This window comes from Zonotrichia leucophrys, chromosome 8 (genome assembly GCF_028769735.1).
Source record: "Zonotrichia leucophrys gambelii isolate GWCS_2022_RI chromosome 8, RI_Zleu_2.0, whole genome shotgun sequence".
Classification (NCBI taxonomy): domain Eukaryota; kingdom Metazoa; phylum Chordata; class Aves; order Passeriformes; family Passerellidae; genus Zonotrichia; species Zonotrichia leucophrys.
The window spans coordinates 11,053,389-11,079,104 of record NC_088178.1 but is presented as its reverse complement, the minus strand read 5'-3'; the positions used below and the strand labels follow the sequence as shown (position 1 = coordinate 11,079,104).

Genomic DNA, 25,716 nt, shown 5'->3' with positions numbered 1-25,716 from the left:
AAATTACACAAATACGTGTGATTGAAATGAATATTTGCCAAATCCAGTATTTTCACACACCTGTTCTTTCCCAGATATGAGATGTAGCAGTTGGCAGCAAAAGCAAGTAGAGGGAGGGAAAAAATCCTCCTGTGTAATAGAAAGAATGTCCATTAGCTAAATAGAAAAAAACCCCAGATGACAAAGGGGAAATAACAGACTAGAAAGTTCAAGAATCCAAATTAGTGTTAACAGTTCAATTTATCTTGCATAATATTACAGTAATTGGATTGTGTCTATCATACTGCTGTTGTGACACACTTGGTTTGCTCTCTTTGTTCCCACAGTTTCCCACAGAGACTGCTGCTAGATGAGATCGCTTTGGCAAACTCCAGCATCTCTATTCTCCCTGCTACCAGTGCTGAAATGCTCGTGGCAGGCTGGGCTTCCAGCACCCACAAGTCCTGCAGACCCCTGTGACCTGCGCTGCTCCTCTTCACTGCAGCAACAAGACATACACAAGGTGAAAAAGTTCCCATATATTAATACTTTAGGACTAACTTAATGTGGGTATTGAGAATGTCAAAGCATATTTCTTGTCTTGGTGGTTTAGTCATCAGCAGTGAAAGGTAAAGGAGTAATTTTCATCAGCCACAGAAGACTGAATATAGGTCATGGTGAGTTCAAAGACAAATAATTTAAGAATCAAAGTCTCAGCGGAATGCATCAGTGGTAATGCCAAGTAAATCACTGTGTCAGTATGACTGATTAAATATTAGAAAAGAATGTGAATTGATCTTTAAAAAGAAGAAAAAAAGAGCTTTGTATCTATTATGCTGTAAATATGTTTTCTTCAATGCCACCATTACATTTTCCATTTTATTGTATTGACCTATGATAAAACTATAATCTTTGCCTCAATAAGGTTAAGCATTTTAATTTAAAATCTGTAAAGGTGAATCTCAACTAGAAACAATGCAAAAGTAGTCAACATTGTGTAATACTCATTCAGAACACTAGTATTTTCGCATAACTCTCACAGAATAAATGTTGCAATTAATCTTAAATCTCAAAAATAAGCACTGAATTGCATGAGACAAATGTTCAAGCAAATTTTCATATTTCATGTGTAACAACAAAATCTTCAATCTCAGTGTTGCAATATTACAGACCAGCTAAAAAAAAAAAATTAAGAATGTGTCCTGAAAAAAAGTGAACAGAGAATGGTGATATAGTCAAAAATCCTAAACAAAATCATCTCTTAGAACATAATGCACCTTTGGATTAATAAATTTTTTTAAAATTCTAAAACACCCATTCTACACATTAAATCTCAGTAAGGAATGTCTTTGAAATTTATCAACTTAAATGGTAAACGTATTGAGTTTTATAAGAAATGTCATCTTGTAACAGGATGATAAGAGAAACAGCCCAAGTTGTAACTATGATAACAGCACCAGTCATCCCAGAAACTGGTTAAAGGGGAAAAAATTAAATGAAAAACACTAAAATGCTTTTGGGATGTACTCTATTTGGAAAATAAGATGTTTCTAAGCATGTTGTGCATACATAAGATAATAAGAGGGGAAAAGCAGGGCAGCAGTGGACAGGCTTTGTGAGATTTGTTCATCAGGCATTTCAGACTCTTCAGGAGGGGGGTTGCTTCTCATCATGCATGCACAGCAGTCTTGGCTTTTTCTTGAAAGAACAGACAGGCTGGCCATTTAAAAGCTATGACCTGTCCATCTATATAAAATTGCTTTTTCTTTACTTGCATCTTCATAGTTAAACAAATAATTCAAAGGGGATATTTACAGAGGACATCCTTTTGTGAATTTCTATAGGTTACAAAATAAGATGTTTAGACACACTCCTCTTCCTAAAGAAACCAAAAGACAATAATAAGCTCATCAGCTACAGAAGAAGCCATTTTACTGTCCATGTAAACGTGGAGTCCTTTTGTTCAGTGCTGGTAAAGCATCAAAATTCCTCTCACTCTTTGGACATCTCATGAGATTTCTCCAGCCTCAGGGCTGCAGAAACTAACTCTGTGCTTGAAGGTGGAGGTGCACATTAAAAACTCAAACCGAACAATAAGAGACCTGGAAAGCTCACCTGAGCTGCTCTCAAAACTGTTCTGGAACTCCCACATCTCTATTCATGGTTTATTTATAGGGACTGACCCGATTGGTTACAGCAAGTAAAATGTCCTCTGGACATTCATCAATATACCCAGGCTGAACTATTAACCTCAGTTATCCTGACAAACCAAACTTCTAAAATCTAGTTCAATATACAATGTTTTAGTAATGAGAGAATCACAAATTTCACTAAGACTTCATTCAGTATCAACCCATGTCGTAGGTTACATAAATCATATAAATATAACTCGCAAAGATTTCACCTTCTAGTGTTATGCTTTCTGGCATTAAAATTAAAATACATTCAGTTACAATATTTGTACTGCAATTATTTGACCTTGGATAACTGAAAATTCTGAGCTCTTAATTTAATTGCACATATTAGTCCTCTAGATCTCATAAATAGTACGAAGACATCCTTTTTTTTATATTCTAATATTTTTTCCCTGTGCTATGTTTAATCTCTGTTTCCTGTTTTTCTTCTCTTTTTCATTTAAAACACTGCACCATTTGATAGCTTTGTGTCCTGGGGAAAGGAAAAAAGTATATACAAAGGAATATTTTTATCTAACCATAAAATGGTGCCAGAAACCCAACAGGGACCAAACACCATGTTGGAACAAAAATAGTCCAGAGATACACTTTCAAAGTTGAGCACCTGCTGTAAAATAACCATCTGTGTTTAACTGTAATTTAATTATAGGTTCATTCCTTTTCCATACACTGGGAGGATCTCATAGGTCTTCCCTAGTTGGTCTGCAATCAATTTCTGGCATTCTGCAAAAGCAACAGACACGTTCTCTTAATAACACCTGCTAACTTTTTACATTCCTGTTGCAGCAAAAGTCTTGTGGGATTTTACAATGCTGTTGAGAAACAAAATAAAAATTATTACTACATCTGAAATAAAAACCTGCATTAATTAATCACCTGCCCTAGAAAGCCAATATTATTGGCTATCAGATTACCATTTCCCTTTCTACAGAAGTAAATCAAGAATCACAGAGGTAGAAGATTTTTTTAAAATTATTTTTGAGGGGAAAAGAAAATCAGTATTCTCCAAAGATCTCCAAGCTACCATGGCAATCTATATTAATTGAAAACTGCAGCGTTCTGTGCAATACCTCAAAGCAAAATAAAGTTTATAGACATTAATACTTGCTGAAACTAAGCCAGTTTATTCGAATTTATTGGAATTACAACAAAAAACAACACAACAACTTCTCACAGGTAGAAGGATCGAGTCAGAAACCCCAAATTTCATTTTAGTATGACCAAGTCATTAGGACAAATGATTCAAATATTAATGGCCAAAGTTAGCCATATAATAAAAAGCTTGATGTCAGAATCATTTTTTCTAAGACTATTTAATTGACTACTTAATTAATTACAAGATAGAGGATTGAAATGTCTTACACTTTCAGTGTACCTTTATATATTACTTATATATACACAAATAAATTGTTAGCTGCTGAATATAAGTCCTGTGGATGAAACTGCCAAAAGCAGTGTTAAAGCCCTGAAGCTCTGAAGCCTTGTAATAAAAGTTCTAATAATGCAAACTAGCAACTTGAGAAAAAAGTGGAATTAGAGCTGAATTCAGCATGGGCTCATAGTAGACGAAATCTTGAAATATGTGTATATGTGTGGGTATATATATACATATATATATATACACACCAAGCATTTATATAGATAATAATAATTATAAGGGTTTTCTTATGAACAGTGGCTGAGAAATACCAACATTAGCAGGATATAGAAACTTCCACACAAACTTAACTATTAAAAACTACAACAAAATCAGCAATGAAGATGCCTACTCAGACTTAGATAAAGCAGTACTCTCCCCAAGACCCTAAATCATATATCTCTACTTCTCTGCCATTATTGTTGTTTTTTAATATCTTTGCAAATCCCTAGGTACTTTAAGCTCATACACCCATTAAGCAAACTCCTGCAAGGGACAACGTATTTGTAGTTAACCTAACAGTGCCAGTCACTACTCAAAGTAAGACCCACATTCTTTCCTGACAGCAAATCAATGCAATCTTCTAATCCTGAAGTAGATTTGAGGTAGTGAGCAAGAGTGGCCAAACCCAAATCATCTGTAAACCAAGGCGTCATTAAAAGCTCCTGCACTTGGCTCACTGAGTTGGAGCACAATTCTTGAATTCTATCGGATTCTGTGTGAAGCAAAAACATTTCATCAATTGGTATTCTTTCTTTTGGTGAACTACCTTCAAAGAAAACTAATGGAAATTGCACTGAAATTAAAGTATTCAACAAGTTCTGTTCTGTCAGACTTTCTCAGTGCCACACTGATGTAAAACAAGCACAAAACACCTCTGACCTCACCCAGATCCATAGCCATCTTTCAAACATCCATCAGGAAATGCCATTCCAGTAGTACGCACCTCCAGGCAGACAGGGTTTGCCTGCTTGGATTGGAGGCAACAGCGGAGGCCATTCCATGCAGTGTAAGCACAGACAGGATGCTCACAGAGAAAATGGGCACCTTGAACTCAGATTCTGGCATGTGATGGACAAAGCAAGCACGTAGGTGCACCCTTGCAAGTGGACAACCTTTCTTCCTTCTTTTTTTTCTTTCAACAGCTGTGAACAGCTCTAGACTCACTCAATAGGAATTCCCCACCCATAAGCAGCTGTATGCATGACAGATTTAGTCCAGCTGTTAAACTAAATATAAAACAGGTGTTTCATTGCAAGTCTGACTGAATGATCAAGTAAAAATTTCTCCAAATAATCACCATTTTTTAAAAAATTCAAAAACCCGAAAAAACCCTCACAAGTTTATGAAAGGTGTAAGTTCAGTAATGCCATCAGCAAACCAGGAAAAACCATGAGCAATTCCCATGGTGTTACCACATTCTTGTAGCACCCTTTCACCCACAGCTGCACAGCTCTGAGCTGTGGATCCTCAGGCTTGAGACCTGCAGCTGCTCCAGGGTGGCGCTGCCTGACGGAGCCCTAAGCTGAATAAACTGGGCAAAGCCTCTTTGGGAAACGTCACAGCAATGGGCAGCCCTGCTGCCTTCCCTCACCTCTGATCACACAGGTTTCCAAGCCAATCCCTAAATTCCCCAATGCCATTCCCTCATTTCAGCAGGCAGGGTGGGGATTTCAGGGACTCAGGTCATTTCTCCCAGGAGGAAGAAATTTTGCCTCTCTCTATTACAGAACGTGATGGCAGATCAGTTAAAGGTCTGCTACTGCAGGTTTAAAGGAAGAAGCATAAAATCAGAGTCCAAATGACTGCAGAGAGACAACAGCATATACAGGGATGGGAGGAATGCCGCATGAGTAATAAATTGAGAAGACGTTAAAGGAGTGCACAGGAGAACATCCACTGCTCTGCAGAGGTGGCTGAAAAGCTGGGTTTGACCCTAATCCCAGTTCCTTCCCAAGGAAGGAATCCTAAATTCCTTCCTAAGGAGCCTTTCTTGCTCTGTTGAGGTTTAATAATGCTGAATAGTGTGAAGAAAAGTTGCAGGGGAAAATTCATTCACAACTTTACAACTTGTGCAGTAAATGAGAAACTGAAATTACAGTTTTATGCCTGCAGTGCCCTAAATAGTACCCAAAAAATATAGTTACAGAATTTTACAAAGCAGAGGTGACACTTAAACCATTTTTCCTCTCCTAATTAATAATTACAGTCTCTTCATATTCTGGATGCCCAGCAAACACCACCTGGGCTAAACGGACAGTCATTCTAGATGGAGTGCGTAGCTTCATAATGTAATTTTCAATTTTTCTATTCAATTAAAGGGCTGGAGGTCTTTTTGTCTCTAAAAAAATATTGCCCATAAATCGTTACTTCCTGCTTCCTTCTCAACTCCAGAAAGAGAACTTTCTTCAGACCTCCTAAAAGCTCAGTAATTTGTAAATCTCTCTTTTTGCCTTTAAGAAAGAGCTGAGTTTTCTTCTGTTTACACTGTTCCCTTAATTTGCTTGCAGCTAGGATTGATTAAACACATAATAACTAAACCTTCTCTTGAAAGGCAATTTGCAATGGCCCTGCTGCCGTGCATTTTAGATTATATTTTTAAAATAACTGTTTCCTCAAGGGTATTACCTAACCTCTAATACCACTACACATTTAAAGGTTTGCATTTAAGAATCCAATTTCATATACAAAAATAACGCTGTTTACCACAAACCCAGCCTTCCCATCTCAGTCAAACCTGCCCAAACTCTGCCTCTAACATAAATTCTTTACTCTCTGTGAAGTTATTTTTTAACATCAGGGGCTTTGATGAACTATCAGATTGAATAAGAACTCCTGATGTCTTTTAAAGACCATTTCTAAACCTTTTATCAAAACTTTTTAATACTGTTCATTGACCACAGGTGAAATTCTCATTACTGATAACTAATCACATTGCTTCCATGGATATAATCTGTCATTTATTGCACATGCTACTCTTGCTTCCAGTGACAGCCTCAGTTAAATTAGTTTTCTTTACATTTTACCTGAATGTTCAAACATATAATTTCTTAATTTTAAAAAAGGGTAAAAAGCTGATACAGTAGAATGAAAATAAATAAATCCCTGTAACAACACAGATGACTAAGCAGCTGAATTGATAATTTAAAAAATACATGTATTTTGTTAAATGCAATACATGCATTAGGAATGTATTATTAGTTTGGCTTTTGCACAGTTTCTGGTGAATATTAATTACTAGAGCAATTAACAACATAGAGAATACTTAATAATGAGTTGAAGTCATATGCTTTACTGTCACCCAGGAGTTTTAAAGCACCTGCCATATGTTCTCCTAATAATTGCTACTTTTGCTTTCTGAATACAGAAAGGGAATTTATTAACTAGTGAAGCTTCTGAGATATATACACTTGTGACTGGAAGTGGGGAAAAAATGCCAAAATGTTAGTTCATTCTTATGTAGTCTGATTTAATATCAGGTTAGACCTAAGGACTAAGGCTACATTGATGTATTTTCATGGAAAAGCAAATGGCCAATGAAAATTATCCTTTTGAAAGCATATGAAAAATTAGGGAAACTCTTCTGAGTTTAGCAGTCAAGGGGATTCTCAGATCAAGTCTGTCTGATTAAGTTGCATTCCACCTGTAATGCGCTTCTCAGCTGTGTTTTGTTTATTACTATTTTATTTATATCCATTTTCATTATTAACATGCCGTGCATGCAGTCCCCCAGTATTCACTCATTAAACAATAAAGTGTTAGCTATGCTTGACATTTGCTTGTTGTAACAAGCTGTACACAAATACATGGAAATTGATACTATTTGTGAGCAGAATTTCTATCAATTTGATACCTGATGTTTAAAACATCTCCAACTCTAACCAGCAAACATAAAAAATTAATATAGCTTACAAAGCAGACCTTCACAAAAAAGACCCCTGCATTTTATATATGCTAAAATTCTTCTGTTAAAGAAAAAAAGGAGAAATGGAGTCATATTGCAAATAAAGGAACTCTAGCACCCTTATGAAGGAAGGAGTTGATTATTTAAAACTACCCTATGCAACTCTCATTCACCACATGGAAGAGCTTTATTGTTTTGTATAATTAAATATGTAATTTACTGCAAGTCCTGTCATCCAAAATTAAAACCTTAGAGAGACTGGTCCTAAATTAATTGCTAATATAGCAATTTCCTTTTACTTCATTGTCAATAAATGCAGCAAACAAAGGTTTTAATTCATCACCTCTTGATATTTTGGAGTTGAAAATGGCATTAGCTATTCATTTGAAAGCCATGATAATATATTTCAGCAAAACTACATGCTTTTTCTTGTGCTGAAATCTAGGTTGTATTGAAGCAAATGAAGGATTCACTATTTACTTCAGTGGAGCTGAAATCTCATACTAACATTCAAAGAAAAGAAACCATCAATCATAAAAAAGACATATTAAAAAGATAAGTCAAATTTATCAACATTTTTCTCATCAGAGGCTTCATACTAGAGTTGGTTGATGAAATTGGCTTTAAATGGTTTTAAATCCTGCTCTTCTTCAGGAGCTACCCTGACTAAAAACATTCAGAATACCTTAGTATTACTGGAAAAACACCAGGCACAGCTGCCCTTGATAAATACAAAACAGGGGTTAACAACAGATCACCCATGGATCTATATCTCTAATCTGCATTTTTATGTATACCTATTTATCTTTGTGTCTCTTTATGCAGGAATCTATGAGGCCAACAACAGAAGATAATTCCTTTGTTGAAAGTTTAAAGTTTTCTTCAGTGAAAATTGCTAGAGCCCATTCCTTCTGAAAAACACCCGAATATTAAACAGGACATTTCCTTCAGCAAGGCACAAGTGTTCCACCCCACCCACACCAAAACTTCACAGAAGCAGCATTTCTGGCATCTTCATATTGCTATGTTTAAAATATTATTTTAGCTTGATGTTATAATAGACAGTCCAATTCCCAGGGCTTCGATACCTGCACTCTTAGCAAACCTTTGCCCAATGTTTTTATTAACTCAATTTAATGGAACCTTTTTTATGGTGACCTTAAGAATTTAATAACTCTGCAATGCAAGGACAATACCACCTGCAGGCTCTTCTGGGATTAAACTGTGGTAGTTCAATATGTCTGCAGGAACACATAAAAGAAAAGCAGAAAAAAATGTCGGGAACTGCACAAATCAGTCACTCATTGCTGAAGTTGGGAATTATGCCTGGTTATGGTGTCCTGCTCTGAGATGTGACATAAAGCTCTGTATCTGATACATGCTGCAGCCTACTTAATGCTGCTTAATGGTATTAATCTTGCTTTGATCATGTCAGATATGCTGGCAATTTTCAATTCCAGAGTGGCTTCCTTTCTGACAGACACTCTGCATATCTTACAGATACAATCAATACATTATTAGTCAACAACCTGAGAAGAGGCACATAAATTAATCCTTTTCTGTCAACCCAGCAGTTTGTAGCTGAGTGAAACCTCACCCTTGCAGTATGCGTGAGACTGATCTTAATCCAATTAGGGTAAAATGAACTTTTTTTTCTATTGCACTCTCCATCTATGTTAACTCAACCCCTGAAGACAGCTGCTCTGAGGAAATAACTTTATGCTTGACCTTTTATGGGGAAGGTTAAAATCAGTATAGATACATATATATGCAAGGAAAGTCAATAAGTTTGCTCTCTCTCAATTCCTCCTTTAACCTCCCCTAGCACCTGTAAAATCACGCCAGGGAACGCTGCTGATTTCAAAGTGACAGGGATGTATTTATTTTACTTGCATAAAGGACTCTGTCACTTCAGCTTTACACTGAGTACAGCATGTACCTTTGTTTTGCTGAGGGGCAAATTAATACAGAGTGACAGCCCTGTCTGTAGTACCATAGAATTTGACAAGTAGAGGATGTTAACAGTCTAAAATATGCAAAACAAATCATTTCTTCTCTTTGTGATAGTTATCAGATGTAATGACAACAACCATTAAGGAAACAAGCCTTGCTTGGTGCTACTATTTCTCTAGTAGAGAGAGAGGATGGAGCTAGAGTGGATTTGAGCCCATTTTGATGGTGGTGGAACAGGTGCAATTCTGCGCTAATGATGCAGGGCATGCTGGATGGGGTCCTTAGTAAGGCAGCATTTAACTGACTCCTTTTCCTCACAACAATATGATAACTCTTCTTTCACTAAACTTCCTGTAAATATCTCCCTGGACCACACCTATACTTCCCTCTGTTAAAATCAGCTGACAAACCGCACCCCACCCTGCTGACTAGGCAGGGCAGGGAGTACCTGGGAGCAGGCTGCAAGGACAGTGTTGCACCCCTGTGGCAGGACTGCTGTGCTGCTCCCCCAGCCTGAGCTCCTGATTGCAGCCAGGAACAGAAAATAACACAGAACAAAGGCTGCTGCACACTGCAGCACACAACAGCCTTCTCCTGGGAGTCCCTGTGTGTCCCTTTCCCTCGCTGGCCATTCCCACTGCTGTCCATGCACGCCTTGAGACAGGGAGCAGCTGTGGAACACTGTCTGTGTCCTCAGCCCTGCCAACATCACCTGGGCTATGCACAGGAGGTGTCAGCATGGCAGAAAACAGCTAAAGAAAAAAGAATATAAACCTTTACTTGGTGAAGTGCAATTTTTCCAGTCTGGATTCCTTACTTATAACATTATGCCACTAACAGGAAAAAAAAAAAACCCAAAACAAAAAACGAAGACAAAACTAAAACCCCAAAAAAAAAAAAAAAAAAAAACCCACAAAAAATCCCCCCAAAAAACCCCAAAAAACAAAAACACCACCCCAAAAATCAAAACAAAAAACAAATCCTAAAATCTTGGTCTCTGAAAACTTTCCAAGGCAAAGAAGATGAAGTGAAGACTGCTATTTCGCAACGTAGTAACATGTCATTTTTAATGTCATTAATGGGCACTACAGTAGAGAGTTTACAGACTAAAAATCCACCCAACTTGTTTCTGAACCACTGCTGTTAGCCTCTGCTTAGCCATATGTAATTCCAACAATCATTTTTCCTTGCTTAGACTTCAGCATTTTTATTCCAACTGAGAGTTTAGTGCTGAGATTGGTTCTACTTGATTTTTTTTGTTGCTATCTAAAACAAGTAGCTTAATTGAATCAGGAAAGCCTTATTTTCCAGCATAATTAGAAATGATAAAATAATTTTATCAAACTCTCAAAAGTAAAAATAGCTCTGAATAAGACAAAGAAATCTGTAGGGCTAAAGTCCTGAGGAGTTATGGATGAATAACATACACATAATAGTGGAAACTCACATTCCATCACAGCATCTTGGTGCCCATTTACAAACTTTTAAATCATCGTAGCATGCCTGTGCTGTGATAGGATAAGAACAGCGTTCCAGGTTTGAGCATACTATTTGTCCAGCTAACAAGTATTTTCATTTCCTCATTAACAGTATACCTACATGTATAACTATGTCGAATGCTGTCTGCACAGCTCCTTCTCTAAACAAAACTCTGTTGTCAAATCCAGTTCTCAAAAACACCTACCTGAAAAAGACTCACATCCCCCTGGCGCTAAGTGTCACACCATGAAGGACAGGAAAACACACAGAGGAGATGAAAGCAAGTGTCTTTGAAGAAATATTTCCTAAAGGTAAAATTGCATGCCTCTCTTTTTCCTGAACTTCCTAATCCCAATAAACTTCTTGGCAAGTTGCTCTGTGGATGGTCTCAGGCAAGAAGAAGCAAGTTCACCATCAAAGCAAAGTTCTACTTATCTCCAATGTCAAAAGGCTTTCCATACCCAAAAACTACAACTTCAAGGAAGAAATTATTGTTTGGCAATGTTCTAGACAGCTTAAAAGGAGAGAGGAGCTGCATAACTAAAAGCTTTGTGTATAACAAACTGTCAGAAGTGCTGCTGAATATCTGATTCTAATCAATGGTGGCAGTGATCCCTGCCCGACTTGGTGAATTTTTCAGTTCCTGACATTATTGATCATATTCACAAATATCTCCTGCCACCATGGAACTAAACCACTGTTTCCAAGTGTCTTTCATGGCACAAAAATACTACCTGCATGTAGATTTTCACATACAGATTGATATTAATGGGACTAACATTTGATTTGGCACATAAACACACCTATGGCCACAGTTAAGGATCATGCTGCAAGGTGTAAAGTTTGGTTACAAGATCATTTTTTTTTTATTGCAATGGTCTCTGGCTTTTTGTTTCAAGAAAGACTGGCCTTGGTATTTTGGTACAACAGAGGTTCTCAATCTCTCATCACCAAAATGCTGTGCTCCTGTCATAGCAGGAAACTCACTGAAATATTTGTTTAGTATCAAAAAGCTCTTTGCGTTTTTTATTTTTCTACAATATATTTTCCCCTTTTATCTTTAAGTGCACCTCAGACTTGAATTTGGAGTGTTTTGTAACTGGAATAAAGACTCTGAGAATACTATCATGCACTGAAGAAAACCAAGAATCTGAAGTACTTTAAAGTCAAAAGCAAGTTTTAATAACATATAAATTAAAATACCGGACAAGCAATAACAGGGAATTAAAAGATGGAGGGCAAAGAGTAGTCATGAAATGAAATTCAGATATTGGTTATTTCCTACCTAATAAATGGAATGACAAGTAACACAGTAAGAAATGTATTGTAACAGTTTCATAGTTGTATTTTTAAAAGCACTATTCACAATGGCAGAACTGTTGCAAATCTTAAAAGATTTCAGCAATCCTGGGTTTCTCCCCAGATACTTTTTTCTGTCTCACAGATGAAAAAGTTAAGTATTCCAAATCTCAGAAAAGGCAATTTTTGTCCATTTACACTTGAGAACTATTAAATACAACACTTCACAGAGGGAAAAGAAGACACACACAACCATGGCTACATCTCCTTGGAGATAGCCAGGGCACAATGGACTGGGTCTCAGGAAGGGCAACTATCACATTATTGCTTCAAAACTCAACAATGACTTTTTTATTAATAATTTCAAACCTTGTCTTAGGCTTTTCATCAAGAATGAAGAACAATTAAACTCTATATTTTCCCTAATGGCATTTGGAACTTTTACTGAAAATTTCTGATTTTGTTGCGTGCCCAGTAAAAAAAAAAAAAAGGCAACAAAGAAATGTGTTTAAACTTTTCTTTCATTTCAGTTCACAGCTTCTCTAACAAGGTTACTGGAAGCATTCTAATATCTGACCCTATGCCTCTGACAAGCAATAATGAACTATTTTGTTTATATACTACTTGAACCCAAGTAGCTGCATAAAAGAAATCACAATTCAGCCAGATCCTCTACTTTCTTATATTTTGTTTAGTTTGACTAAATACTCATGAAACTTCTGACTCCTCCAATGGGGCAGCATTGGGTAGATGTAATCTGAAGATTACCACACTGATTTTTACAGGGATTGATAATTGCAGTTGCAAGGAATGACTTGGTCTTAATTCTTAAGGTGTTTTTACTTCACTGAGAAGAAATACCATTTGAACTGTGGTTCTCTTTCTCATTTCCTCCTGTCTCTCATTTAAAAGAGACTGATAGAAAATATAATGGAATATTGACAAGAAAGTAAAACAAAAAAGGTAGAAGGGAGGTGGGGGGTGAAAGAAAACACACAGGGCTCAAGAAAAGCAAATTATTTAACATGGGAAATCTTACTTTTATATTTGCTTTGGTTGTGTGCATGGCTTTTGCTTTCCCTATAAAACCATCTTTATAGCAACACATGGGTATTCTCACTTTTCCCCTTCTGATTCTCCTCCCCATCCCACTGGCAGGGCAGGGATGAGCAGCTCTGGGTTTTTAGCTGGGCTTAAACCATGAGACCTACTCAGGATCTAACCAAAACCACACTTATTGCAAAGGCACTGCTCACACTGAAACAAAGCCTAGCTGCCAACAAATAAAATGAGCAGCCTCACACTGCACAATGAAGAAAAAAGCCCCAAATCCAAGTATTAGTATATGTCTCTCTCCCACTCAGTACTAATTAAATATAATCTTAATAAAGAAAAAAATTTGAATCACAGAATATAGCATTTCAGAAAACAATATTATTGTTTCATATAAAATGCAGTGACACTGCCTCAAGCAAAAGTAAAATCTATTTCCAATCAGAAGTCTAAAGGAGAAGATAATCACTCTATGTCAGCAGCACTCAATTAATTCCTCCTCAATAGTAGCACTTCAAGAAGCTTAAGTGAACTATTTGCTAAAGAATAACAAACTGAAACATGGTATCTACCCTTCCTCATGAGTTGTGCTAACTGCATTAAAAAGGAATAAATAAACCCTGGAAACCTTGAAGAATGAAACAAAATCATGTCAAGAAATTTAATAACCAGCAATTAACCCAGTTTTCAATCTTGTTGAAAACTTTAATGTTTTTCCATCGCGTGCTCTGAAAGGGTAATACCAACTTTTTTGTTGGTAATAAAAATTCTTCAAAAAAGCCCAGAGAACCAACAGATCAGTTTCTCATATACGAGTTGCAAGTGAGAGCATATTCTGGACGGTTTAGAGCTCATCTGCCAGGAGCACACTCTGGAAAGGTGCTGAGGTCCTGCCTTCCTCAGCGTTGGAGTGCTCATGTAACAAAGTCTCAACAGCGGTGCTGGATGAAGCCTTGCCACTGAAATAGTTCTTCATCCTTCATTCTGCCTTCAGAGGTTATTTTCCCTTTATAAAGACCAGCTGAAATATCATCAGTACCTTAGAAATTGCTGTGAGTATTGCTAGAACATTCTGTAATGGAAAACCAGTTTGTTGTCTGGGACACTGGGGCAGAGTTCGTGTCACAGCACTGTTCAACTCGGACAGAAACACAGACCTGCATGGGCTCAGGGCTTCCAAACGGAGTCTGAGCATGTAAAACAACTTGTTGTGTCTTGGGATCCTGTTTTAACCCCAAGGCAATATTTCAAAAACATTTTAGCTTAATTTAGAGTCAGGTTTTTGCTTATCCAGATGAGTTATTTGCATGAGCATTCTCTTAGTTGCCTATCTGTAAAGGGCAGGAGAAGGATCTGCCTCACCTGACTTCTGAGCACTGAGTGCTGATCATTCCCTGGCAGCTCATGGAGAGACTAGGCAGCTGATCTGTGTCAGACTTCAATTTTGAATAAAATGGATAACTGCATGGGAGACTAAAACCCAAAGTTGCTGATGTACAGATGCCTTTGCTTAGACTGATGGGTCCTACCTTGCTCACTCAAATAAACCTGAGATTTTGGGAATACAGCACTAAGGTACCGAAGGCCACCTGAGGTGCAGTTTGAATAAAGAAGCTTTGTTTTCTTTTGCTGTAACTCTACCTCTCATTATAATTATTCAGATTACTAAAATTACTTGAAAGTCAAGAGACGAACTAATGGCAAATATCCAAAGTTAAATCACAATAAAACACTTGCTAGAAACTGAAGTGCAAGAAGATGCAGATCAATCCAAAATGGATGGCAGAGGGAAAGAAAGAAGGCTCAGTGGTCTTCTCCATCTGTTTTGACAGCATAAGGTCAAGAAGGTCAGAAAACAGGCAAGAACAAACAATTTTTCTCTTTCTCTTCCACTCATCTTTCTCCCTTCTACTACACAGGTTCGTACTTCATCATCTTCTGAGGCTAACAAAATTTCAGTTTTTGTGTACTCCTAATGAATTTAACATGACATCATCACATCAGAACTCCAACACTTTCTGCTGTGGTGTGCACTTTTCCCAGGAGTGATTCTCAAGGATAGGTCAAACCCACAAGATTTCATCAAGTTCTCTCAGCAGAAATGTCAGCATATTATTACTGACCAGGAAAATTTATAGCAAAATAAATATCTCAAGGGTAATTTCTTGTTCTATTAAGCAAGAGAATATTATTTTCAACAAGAAGGCTGATGTGACAAAATACAGTTACAGAATTACAAAATGAATGTTATGAAGTCTCCAAAAAGATGTTTAAAGAAGTGACCCAACTCTCAGTGTTCTTGACATGCCAGAGAACATTCCAGAGCAAGCATTTGATATGCTAACATGTTTAAAACAAATTTTTTTATGGTTTATGCTATTATTGAAAATTTGAAGCCAATTAGCAGTGAATAAAATGAGAAACAAAATTCCATCTTCCTGGTAAAAGAAACTGATTACTTTTCTACATTCCTTTGTAGGAAGAAAAATGATTTTTGAATTAAAAAGTGCAGTCCAGAGCATTCTGCAACAAACTGTACTACAAGATGTCTTTTATAAATAAAAGTTTATATTCCTTCCTTATACATTTAAATCATGCTAATATACGCCTGGCAGGGGAAAAAAAAGAAAAAAGTATTATTTTATATGTAATACAGGCTTATCATAAAGATTTCCCACAGTGTTTTCTAGATGCTATCAAGAGACACAGAAATCAGCATCCTTTGATCACAGTACTCAGGCATCTGCTTTACTGCCACGTGCAGCAACAGCTCAAACACTGCCCCGCTCCTCAGATTGCCCTTTCCTTCCACAAAGGCATCTGCACATGAGAAACCCAGAAAGGAAGCATTGCTCAAAATGCTTATGCCAGATTTGATGTTTCAAGTGAATGGAGGAGTTGGAAGGCACATCTGAAGGCCTGCAAAGACCAGCTTCAAAGTGTGATCAGGTTACTCAAGACCTTGCTCAGGCGAGATTTTTACAACTGCAGGGTTGGAGTTTCCACATCCTCTCTGGGCAACCTGTTCCAGGGCATGATCTATTGGCATCTTACCTTACAGTTTAAAAAATTCTAATTTCCAATGATTGTCTTTTATTTCTACCTACGCATTTTACAATTTTCTAGCACTACTAAAAAAGACAATGAAAAAAATGGTGATAAAAATTGTCATGACACCATAGATAAGAGTGAAACGTGTAAGTATAAAATACACATCAGAACACCCATGTTTATTAATTTCATTTCAACATGCTATTATATCAGTGGCCTACACTGATCTTTACCTTGCCTTTTACTTGCTTCAAATGTGAGATAGTACACTGCAAGGAATTTGGTTTATTTGGTTGGACAGATACCGGAAAAAGACTCCGCAAATGGACAGCTGACTATTTGCAAAGACTAAGAAAGCCTCCCAGCTTTATCTGATTGAAAGTTTCTCCGATGACCAAAATTTAGGAGGGTAATACAAAGAATTTCTCTGGCAGTCACCTAGTAACACAAGTCTGCTGTGAGATATTGCTCCATATAATGTGGTCAGCATACAACTTGAAATGTTCTTTCAGTAGCCACATGTCCAGATGCCAAAGCAGTTTTTATACTCTGGGTGCTCTTAGAGCTGTCCCTCTGGGAATTATCCTGCTCAATCCAAAAATCATAAGGACACTAAAGAGATGGGAATACGTTGTAAGTCCCTAAAAATGGGCAGTGCAAAGAGCTGGGAGCTGACAATGACACAAACCAACTTGGGCAGAGCAGTGGGTGTCTCATCTCCTGCACAGTAAAGCATCTTGAAGAGAAGCAGATGTACATTCTTCCTGGTTGCTACAGAGAAGGGCAAGAAAATGGCCTCATCTCCCGCCCTTAGGAGACTCTGGCATGAGATTAGCAGCCCTTAAAATTAAAGGAAAGCATTTGATGTATGGTGGATCATTTTCTGAAAGTGAGAATATACCTAAAATTCTTATTTCTTTTGAATTGTCCAAAACTAATAGCTGCTTTCCAATTTTTGTTTAGAATTTGTTCCTTTTCCCTTCAGCTTCATTTTATTTTTGAAATGGTGGATTCTTTGGTGAGCTACAATGTGTACAAGGTAAAGAAATTCAAATCTTGATTAGAATAGCAGAGCATCTACCCTACTAGCTAGTCACAAATACTTCTGAATAAATCATAACAAATGCTCAATTTCCCCACAGCGAGCATATACTCCTGTTTCCTACTTCTTTCATCAATTTCAGATGATAATTCTTAAAACCATCCAATGTTGATTTATATGATCTTTCAGGTTTCTTCCGACCCCCTCGAGTCCGAACCATTATAGGATTCTATGAAGGTCTCTTCCAACCTAACGATTCTGTCATCTTCTAACTGCTTCTGTGCTATTGGCAATGCAAATTGGCTGCCAAAGCCCACTTGAACATTCTCACTCTTTTCCCCTGTCTCTTCTTTAAGAGTTTCATATTATTACTTTATTTTACACTGATTTTTCAGGAGCCTTTAGCTCATTCCCTTGGCAATAATACTCATATTTGGCCAACAGTCAACAAACATTGACACAGAACTGCTTTCAAACCAGAAAAGGCTTACCAGGCTGAAGGAATGGCTATGTGGCTGTATTTCCTGGCTTTACAGCCAATTTCCATGACTAGAATATTGCAAACTGGGTGCTTCTCCTCCTGCTTGCCCTCCTCCGTATCGAAGATAAGAGCACACATCATTTTCTCCTGATAATAGCAAGATTATTGTTTCTCTGGGGGTTAAATACTTGAGTACTTTGGATTTCTTTATTCAGAAAATGAAAATTTCATTCCTTTAGAGCTCGTGGATAGGTAAGATTTTCTGACTATAAATCTGTCAGGTGCAGACTTATCCAGACAGGAGTGACTAAGAAGCTGCTCTTTATTCTCTTCTACCTGCTGTATTACTTAGCACAAATAAAAAGACAAGTGACCACACAGTAGGTCTGCAAGCTGAACTAATGTGTTTCACTGCCTCTAATCTCCCCAATTACTGCTGAATTTTCAGTCAAGAACCATGACTGATTTTATAACTCAAATACCATTTTATTTTCTTTAGTTCTTATATAACTGTGGTTATTTATTCTTTGGTACTTGAGAGTCATTTTTCAGTAAAATCAAAAGAGCAAACTGAACATATTGCCAGTAATCCATTGCAAAAAAATCATAGCATTAATTTAATGAGGGCCCTGCTATTCATTTGGCAAATGAGAGAGTGGAGTGGCAGTGACATTATGTAGAGCAGGGACCAGTCTGAGATGAAGTGGCAAAGAGCAGCTTAATGTAACTCACTGATAAAACTGTCACTGATCTTGCTCTCAATCTGGGATTCCAAGAGAAAATGATGGGAAAGACATTCTGTGCCATTAATGATAACTGAGTAAAATGTGCCAATGAGAGATAATAATATACCTACATGACACAGACCATTAAGCAGCCAGTTACAACAGTCTCAAATAACACAAACAAATGGAAATAACACTTACGGTCAAACCCTTGTCTTATTAAGCTGTTGAATGGTTTTCAGAATAATTAATATGACTTGGAACTTATAATTCAGAAATTTAAACCATTGCTATGTTTCCCCTCAGTTAATAATTATTTAATACAGCAATGTCAAGATGTGCAGCAGTAATGAGCAGAACTGTGCTGAAAGAAAGGCTTTTGGCTGTAATTCCATCTGCAGAAATAAACAGAAAGGACTTCCATCCCATGAAAAGCCATTGCCAGTGTGTTCTCCCAGGTATGCAAGTAAAATTTGCTTTGAGATTAAAAGCAAAGATGAATAAAATTGAAAAGCATAAGAGTGAGAAATATCCAGAGCATTCTATTCATCTTCTTCCCACTGCACTGGAGAGGGGTATGAATATATTTTGCTCTATTTTTGATTTCTTCTCTAAATAACAAGTACACCACACTGTGAAATATGGAGTACACTTGTCCTTTCTGCACACATAGGGTTGATGCAAGAGCTTTCTGAAAGAATTTAGAGGTACCACTCCCATGGTACTGTCACCTTTCTTGTGTCCTTATGGGAACGTCAGGTTCAATCACAGGAAGGGAAAACATGAAGAGTTCTTGAAGATATCCTGGAGGGCAAGTGATGGCCACTTCCATATGCAAACCCACATGCGAGCTGTGTGCACCACAAGTATTGCACCCTCACATATTACACCCTTTATGGACACTCAGATGAGAGTGTTGGCAGGACCACAGGAGCCCTCTGGGAGGACAGGAGGACAGTGTCTTCTTCCTTCTCCTCCCCCAGCCCTGCCTTGGCCACGCAAAGGAGGACCCTGCTGCTCCTGCACCCAGTGAAAGGTTACCACCTCCTGCTGGTCTCATTCCAGGGCTGGGAACACCAGGTTGGTTTCCCTGGATCAGCTTCAGCATCCAGAGAAATGAAGGCAATACACAGCTGACACCACTGAAACAATATGGATTCAATAACTCTGGAATGCTGGGGACTGAAGAGAGCTGGATCACAAATGTTACACCAGATACGAGACCCAAGCTAATACTGCAACAAAACAAGGAAAACCCCCTGACTAAATGAAATTATATTCTTTCAAGGATTTTAAACATCATTGCAAATATGTTCAATCTTGCCCTATAATAATTTTAGATTTCTTTTTGCATAACTCTGTTCATACTGATTAATATCCAAAATCTTGTCACAGCAGACACAATTTCTAAACCAAAAGTATGGATAACTAAATGCCCAATTTAAATATATCCTGCACTGCAATTTAGTGCCCCAGTTTTAAACACAGTTTAATTTCAACACTTCTTAGTATTTTTTTGTGAGTAAGGATAAAAGGTTTTTATTAGGAAAACCTAGATCTTTTTTCACACCAAAGCAGATCAAGCACTGTAATGCAATGTTGTTTCTTTAAGTATAAAGTAAAAAATTTATAAGTCTTTAAAAAAGCACCTTACTGGTTACTTTTTAATTAGGAAAAAAAGTTTCAATCAGAGCTATATAAATTTCTGCATTAATTTCTGAATAAGAATAGTAGTTTTGCTTCTTATTGAAGCAAGCTTGTTTGGTGAGTGTCTAGATTCTGGAACAAAGCAACCAGAGAACAAATCGTGTACCCATTCCCTAAAACAAGGAGATAAAATTCAGATATCTTTTACTGTGCAGATTCCTACAAAACATAACCTACTAGCTTCCCACTTTTCCCTTTTTCACAATTATCAAAGTAATCTGTTAAGTGAGAGGCACTCTAAACAACTATCTTCTTCCACTGTGATGTCATCTACTTAACTTGTTTTAGCTCATGTATCTTTGTCATTCTACTCAAATGCAGTTGCCTTGGTTTTTCCCTTGACTTGCTGGGTTTTTTTGGTTTTGTCAGTCTGGTTGCAGATTCTCTCGGGCAAAGACCAGCTGTTAATATGCACAGCATCTCCCTCTGTAATCAGGACTTTTGAAAGGTTGTTACTAATGTTCTTGGAGAACTACCACTGACCATGAATAAACAGCATGCTTACACCTTGGCTATTAGATCACATCCTTTTGTTTCCTCTCTTTGCACATCACCTCATAGACTAGTGACAAAATAAAACCTTGGGCATATATATGCCATTTAACCCAAAAGGATGTTCTGTCCTTTGATTCAAATGGGTATCTTTTTCTGAGTGTTGTGCTCAAATCACTGCATTCTGTAACAAAAAAATGAACTCATCTTGCTTCCCACTTGTCCCCTTCAGGGACACATCTCATCAGAAGCCTTTTTGGTGCAGTGTACCCTTTCACAATCCCTCCAAGAAAATGTAAAAATGATCTGATACTGCAGCTTTTGCATTGTCTCAAAAATCAGTACCAGGATTCCTGATATTACCTGACACGGAAGTAAATTCTTTTATTGTGCCAAGTATTTTATGAATTATTAATTGGTCCATTAAACTTTTGCATGCAATAGGAATAAATTTAAAACAGGACAAAAGTACTTTGAAAGGTGAAACTTCAAGAAACTTCAAGTCCTGCCTGCTAAGCCAAATTCCTAGAGCTGCATTTGTTTTTGCAATAAAACCTCTCTGCTAGTTTCAGGTTTGAAAGTTTATGGTATCACCACAATGCATAGCTCAGTGAGGGGATTCAAACAGCAAGAGGAAGAAGAGGGTAGACACATTTTGATGAAGCATAGTTGCAGTGTCTAAAGATATCTCTGCATAATGCTGTTAATGGCTTACTGAATTGATCTGTTCAATTTGTGCTATTTAATGAAGCAGGGCACCTGACACTTCATCATAAGCTTGTGTTGGTTAAAAGTATTTAGCTAAATGTCTGTATTGCTAATGGTGTTTCCATGCCATATTTCACTTTGAAGATTTGCAAAAATAATAGTCTGGATAAATTCTAGGTATTTCAGACTTTGGAAAGCACACTTTGGGAGGCAAAAGGCAAACTAGTAAAGAAAAGATCAAGCAGCTACTCACAAAGAGTGAGTAGCAAATAATTGTGCCATAATTAAAGAAAATAAAACATGCCATCATACCTCTAGGTGGAAAAACCTGCAAACCAATCACGTCTGGCTTTAATAGTTCCAGTGCTCTTGTGTAGTATAAATCTAGCTGAGTAAAAATAAAGGCTACAGTTGCAGAAAGAAAACATTTATGTGTTCACATTGAGACATTGCTTCATTCTACTCATCGGTTTTTAAAATTTAGATAGACCTTTAACGGTCTTGTAAAAAATGCATTTATCAGTTCAGTGTTCTCTAGATTGTATTCATCTTTAATAAGATCCATACATTATGTTCATAACAAGAAAATTAACTTTCCAAGTTCTTGGTGGCAATGAATAAAAACAACTGTATGAACAGAACACATTTTGTGCAATAATCTGAAGTTGGCATTAGACACCATTAGAAAGATATCTCAAAACTGTCAGAAACTTGTTTGCCCAGCTGTATTCTGGGTCCTCTGGAGTTCAAAGTAGTTTAATTTGCAAATGAATCAAGAAGGCCAAGATCAAAATCACATTTCACTAAACATAAGACATATATTCACATATGTTTGTGAAACATATATTCATCAGGTGGGCTGGTTCTTGGTTTATCTCTTCTGTATAAAACGTACCTTGAGACTGTCATTCTGGTTTCAGTCTGGTTTGTTTTTATTTAATAATAATTTAAAGTTCTGGATGAACTTTGAATTATTTTTAGCAAAATAGACACAGTCAAAAAATTCAGGGTTAGCCTAGTATATGATCCCACTCAGATGGTAAAGAAGTAATTCAGAAAAAAGCATTAAGTAAAGCATATTTATCAATGAGAGATTAAGCCTTACAAATAGCAGCAATGACTAATGCTACAGAAATTCATGGTTTAAATTATTCTTTTTCACTAGTGTACCATACTGCCTTTCAAATATGTCTAAAAGTCTGGGAGTAGAGAAGCGCTTGATAGCAATGTGATCACAATAAGCTATTCCTTGGTGTTAGAATTTCTGAATATTTTCTGAAATGTTCGGTTCTGGTTTGCTGGTTCCATCAGAACTGACTCTATTTGCATCAAGGCCCATTTTTAGCTCAACAGCTCAAGAATGCTGCCTTAAGCCTTTAGCCTTCCATGGGCTTTATCATGGAAAAGCATGTAATGAACACCAATAATCAATCCCTGTACCACATAGCTCAGTTCATATTATATGGGGACCAATGGTTACACGTTACACATATTTATGTAATATTTATATATTACCTTTATACAGTACCTTACCCAGGGAAACCTTCTATTGCAGCTTTTTCAGCTGCTCTCAGAAATGACTGAAGACAACACTAACAGAAGAAAGAAACCCACTCATTGTCTAAATCTCTGTGGTCCCCCCTTTCAGACCTGTAGAACCTCGTGTACACTGAGAGAAACATCCCAGGACACAAAGAGCTGCTCTGGCAGAGAAGTTGCACCTTATCACCTCCCAGAGCAAAGCAGCACCACAGACTCAAGGGCAAGGGAAAGATAACCTTAGAATTCAAATTTCTGGCCAAAAATTGAGCCAGTTAGGATTCAGAGCTGAGCTTGTCCACAAAGTACACCTTCAATGTAATCCAAAACCAATAGATTCAGGTCCAAATTTTGGCACTGTCCCATTAAACTGTCTCCTAACCAATTATGCAACAATTCTTGAACCTCAATAAAAGATTTCTATAGACAAAAATTAGGAAAAGAACAACAACTCCATCTCTAATTTAAATGGGGATTAAACCATTACCTAAATACCAGACTTGCCTCATCCAGATGAGGGTAGGATAATTATTATTGTAGGGATGGGAGATACTCAATACGATAGAAGTTCTAATTTTTGTTAAGAGGCTGCATGTACTCTTTTAATAGATATAAAATTAAAAGGTTCAAAGGAAAAAAATGCTGAAGCACAGAAAATCCAAAATAAAAACCTACACCAACAATTTCTAAGTACCCTGCATAAACAAAATATTACCTTTTCTAGCTCCACTGCCCAGCCCTAGTATAGACTATGTAGTTAGGAACTAGCATATATCAAGGATTGTATTATGTAGTTTGAAAAAGAAATTGTATTTGTTAACAAAGACAGTAATATAACTTGTGAAATGTTAGGTCCAAACTAATTTTACCAAAGCCCTCACAATTATAATTTCCTGGAAAATTTTAGGCTCCTTTTTTCTGCAGTAGGTAAAGAGAACTGAAGTACGTGATGTCTGTTCTAGGTTTGTAATTCCAGGGATGCCATAGCCATAACCACACCTTGTGCCTGCTTTCCTTTGAAACCCCACCTCATGTGTGGGCTGGGTCTCCAGCCCCCCACATTAAAGCTCTCAGTCCTCACTTTCTGTCTCTTGCTGCTGCTGAAAATTGTAGGTTGTTATTCCCTTAGCATATGAAAGTGAAGTGTTCCTAAAGCAATAATCCTGTATGTTTATTGCTCCGAGCAGGTGTAGCAGCGCTTGCTGTTATCCAAAGGACAGCAACAAAAACATGCAGCCTGGCTCAGCATATTGGGGTTTTTCTGCTCATGGAATGTGCCCAGAATTATTCTGGTTTCCTGAGTTCTACGTCAGCAGCTTTCTTTACAGAGCAACCTTGACAATTCACCGCGTTTAAGGAATTTTACTTCAGGAAGTCTGCTATTTTTGGTGTCTTAATAATTCACCCACAGGTACAATTCAGTATTATCATCTTCATGTTAAAATACACCTTAGATATTGCAGCAATCAACATCTAACATGAATTTATATTTTACGTGGTCAGCCAGGCTGATCACAGCCAGACTGAAAAGATTTTCAGTGGGAACATTCCCTCACCTGTCAAGTAGGTTGGTTTTCTTGTGGTTGAGGAATTTTAGAATCTGCAGTCTGGAGTAAGAAAAGGACAGGAAAAAGTTATTTCCTTAGCTAGAAAGGGCATCATGCTTAAACCACTAATTCCTGACATGTTCAGTTCCCAAGATGCCCATCTTGAGGAGCTGAAGCACTTGCACAGAATGATACACTGTAAGAGTGGCATTACTTAGCCCAAGTTAAACAGAGAAGTAACCCTATTTCTTCCCTTAAGCACCAAACAAGGGAAAACCACCACTTAATCTTTGGCATTTGCTATTTACCTTGTAAATCATGGCTCAGCAGGGACACTGGCTGCTTTTCCCCTGTAAATGTAACCTGGTTGGAAAAGAATGGGCTCATGGTTATCCTCTCTAAAAAACTGGTATAAAAAGACTAAAAAATTGTGATTTTTAAAAAATACATAAAGATGAAGGACATGGACTAAAAAGAATGCAATTTAAAAACCACGACAATTTCAAATATTCTCCCTTTGAAGTAATTGATAAAGTTGTTGCCCTTCTATTTCTCATGGAGTAGACTTCAAAACTAAAAAAGCTTTTGCAAACTATTTCACTTTCTCTGCCTCTTGTATGAAAGAAATACTCAATATAGTCCTGCCCCTATCTAAGTACTATGTAGCTATTTCTTAGCCATTTTGTATGCACTCACCAAACCAACATGTATCTTACATTTTACAGTTACTGCCATTCCTAATCCATAATCCCATGTTGTTGCCAAGGGCAGCCAAAATTCTCTTTTCTCAATGAGCAGCTTTTGCAAATTTTTACAGGATCCAGTAGCCTTTTTCTCCCACTAGAAATAATAAAAAAAAAGGAAAAAAACATTCAACAAGTATTGGAAGAGAACTAAGCAGGAAACGGCAAGCACAGTTACATTCATACATATTTTCAAATAGTTCACTTAAAGTGAGTTTAAAATATTCCCAGTTGTTTCTGTGGTGGTGTGACAACATTTCAAAATCTGGGTTCAACTGTTTTCTGCTTTTGTTTTTCAGTCAGGCACCAGATTTTCAACCAAAGTGTGTATGCCAAAACATTACAGCCAAAACCCCAAAAGATATCAACTTAGAAACACTGCCTCACCACATCAACATCATT

At 37.2% G+C, this 25,716-nt stretch overlaps 1 long non-coding RNA gene across 1 annotated transcript; it reads right to left on the bottom strand.

Moving 5' to 3' along the window:
• LOC135451230 (uncharacterized) lies at positions 1 to 25,406 on the bottom strand. The gene is made up of 4 exons (XR_010441243.1): positions 25,288 to 25,406; positions 24,880 to 24,934; positions 24,581 to 24,631; positions 1 to 129 (listed from the first exon to the last, which is right to left on the bottom strand). It is a non-coding gene; the product is annotated as an uncharacterized LOC135451230 (long non-coding RNA).
• Positions 25,407 to 25,716: the final 310 nt, after the last annotated feature.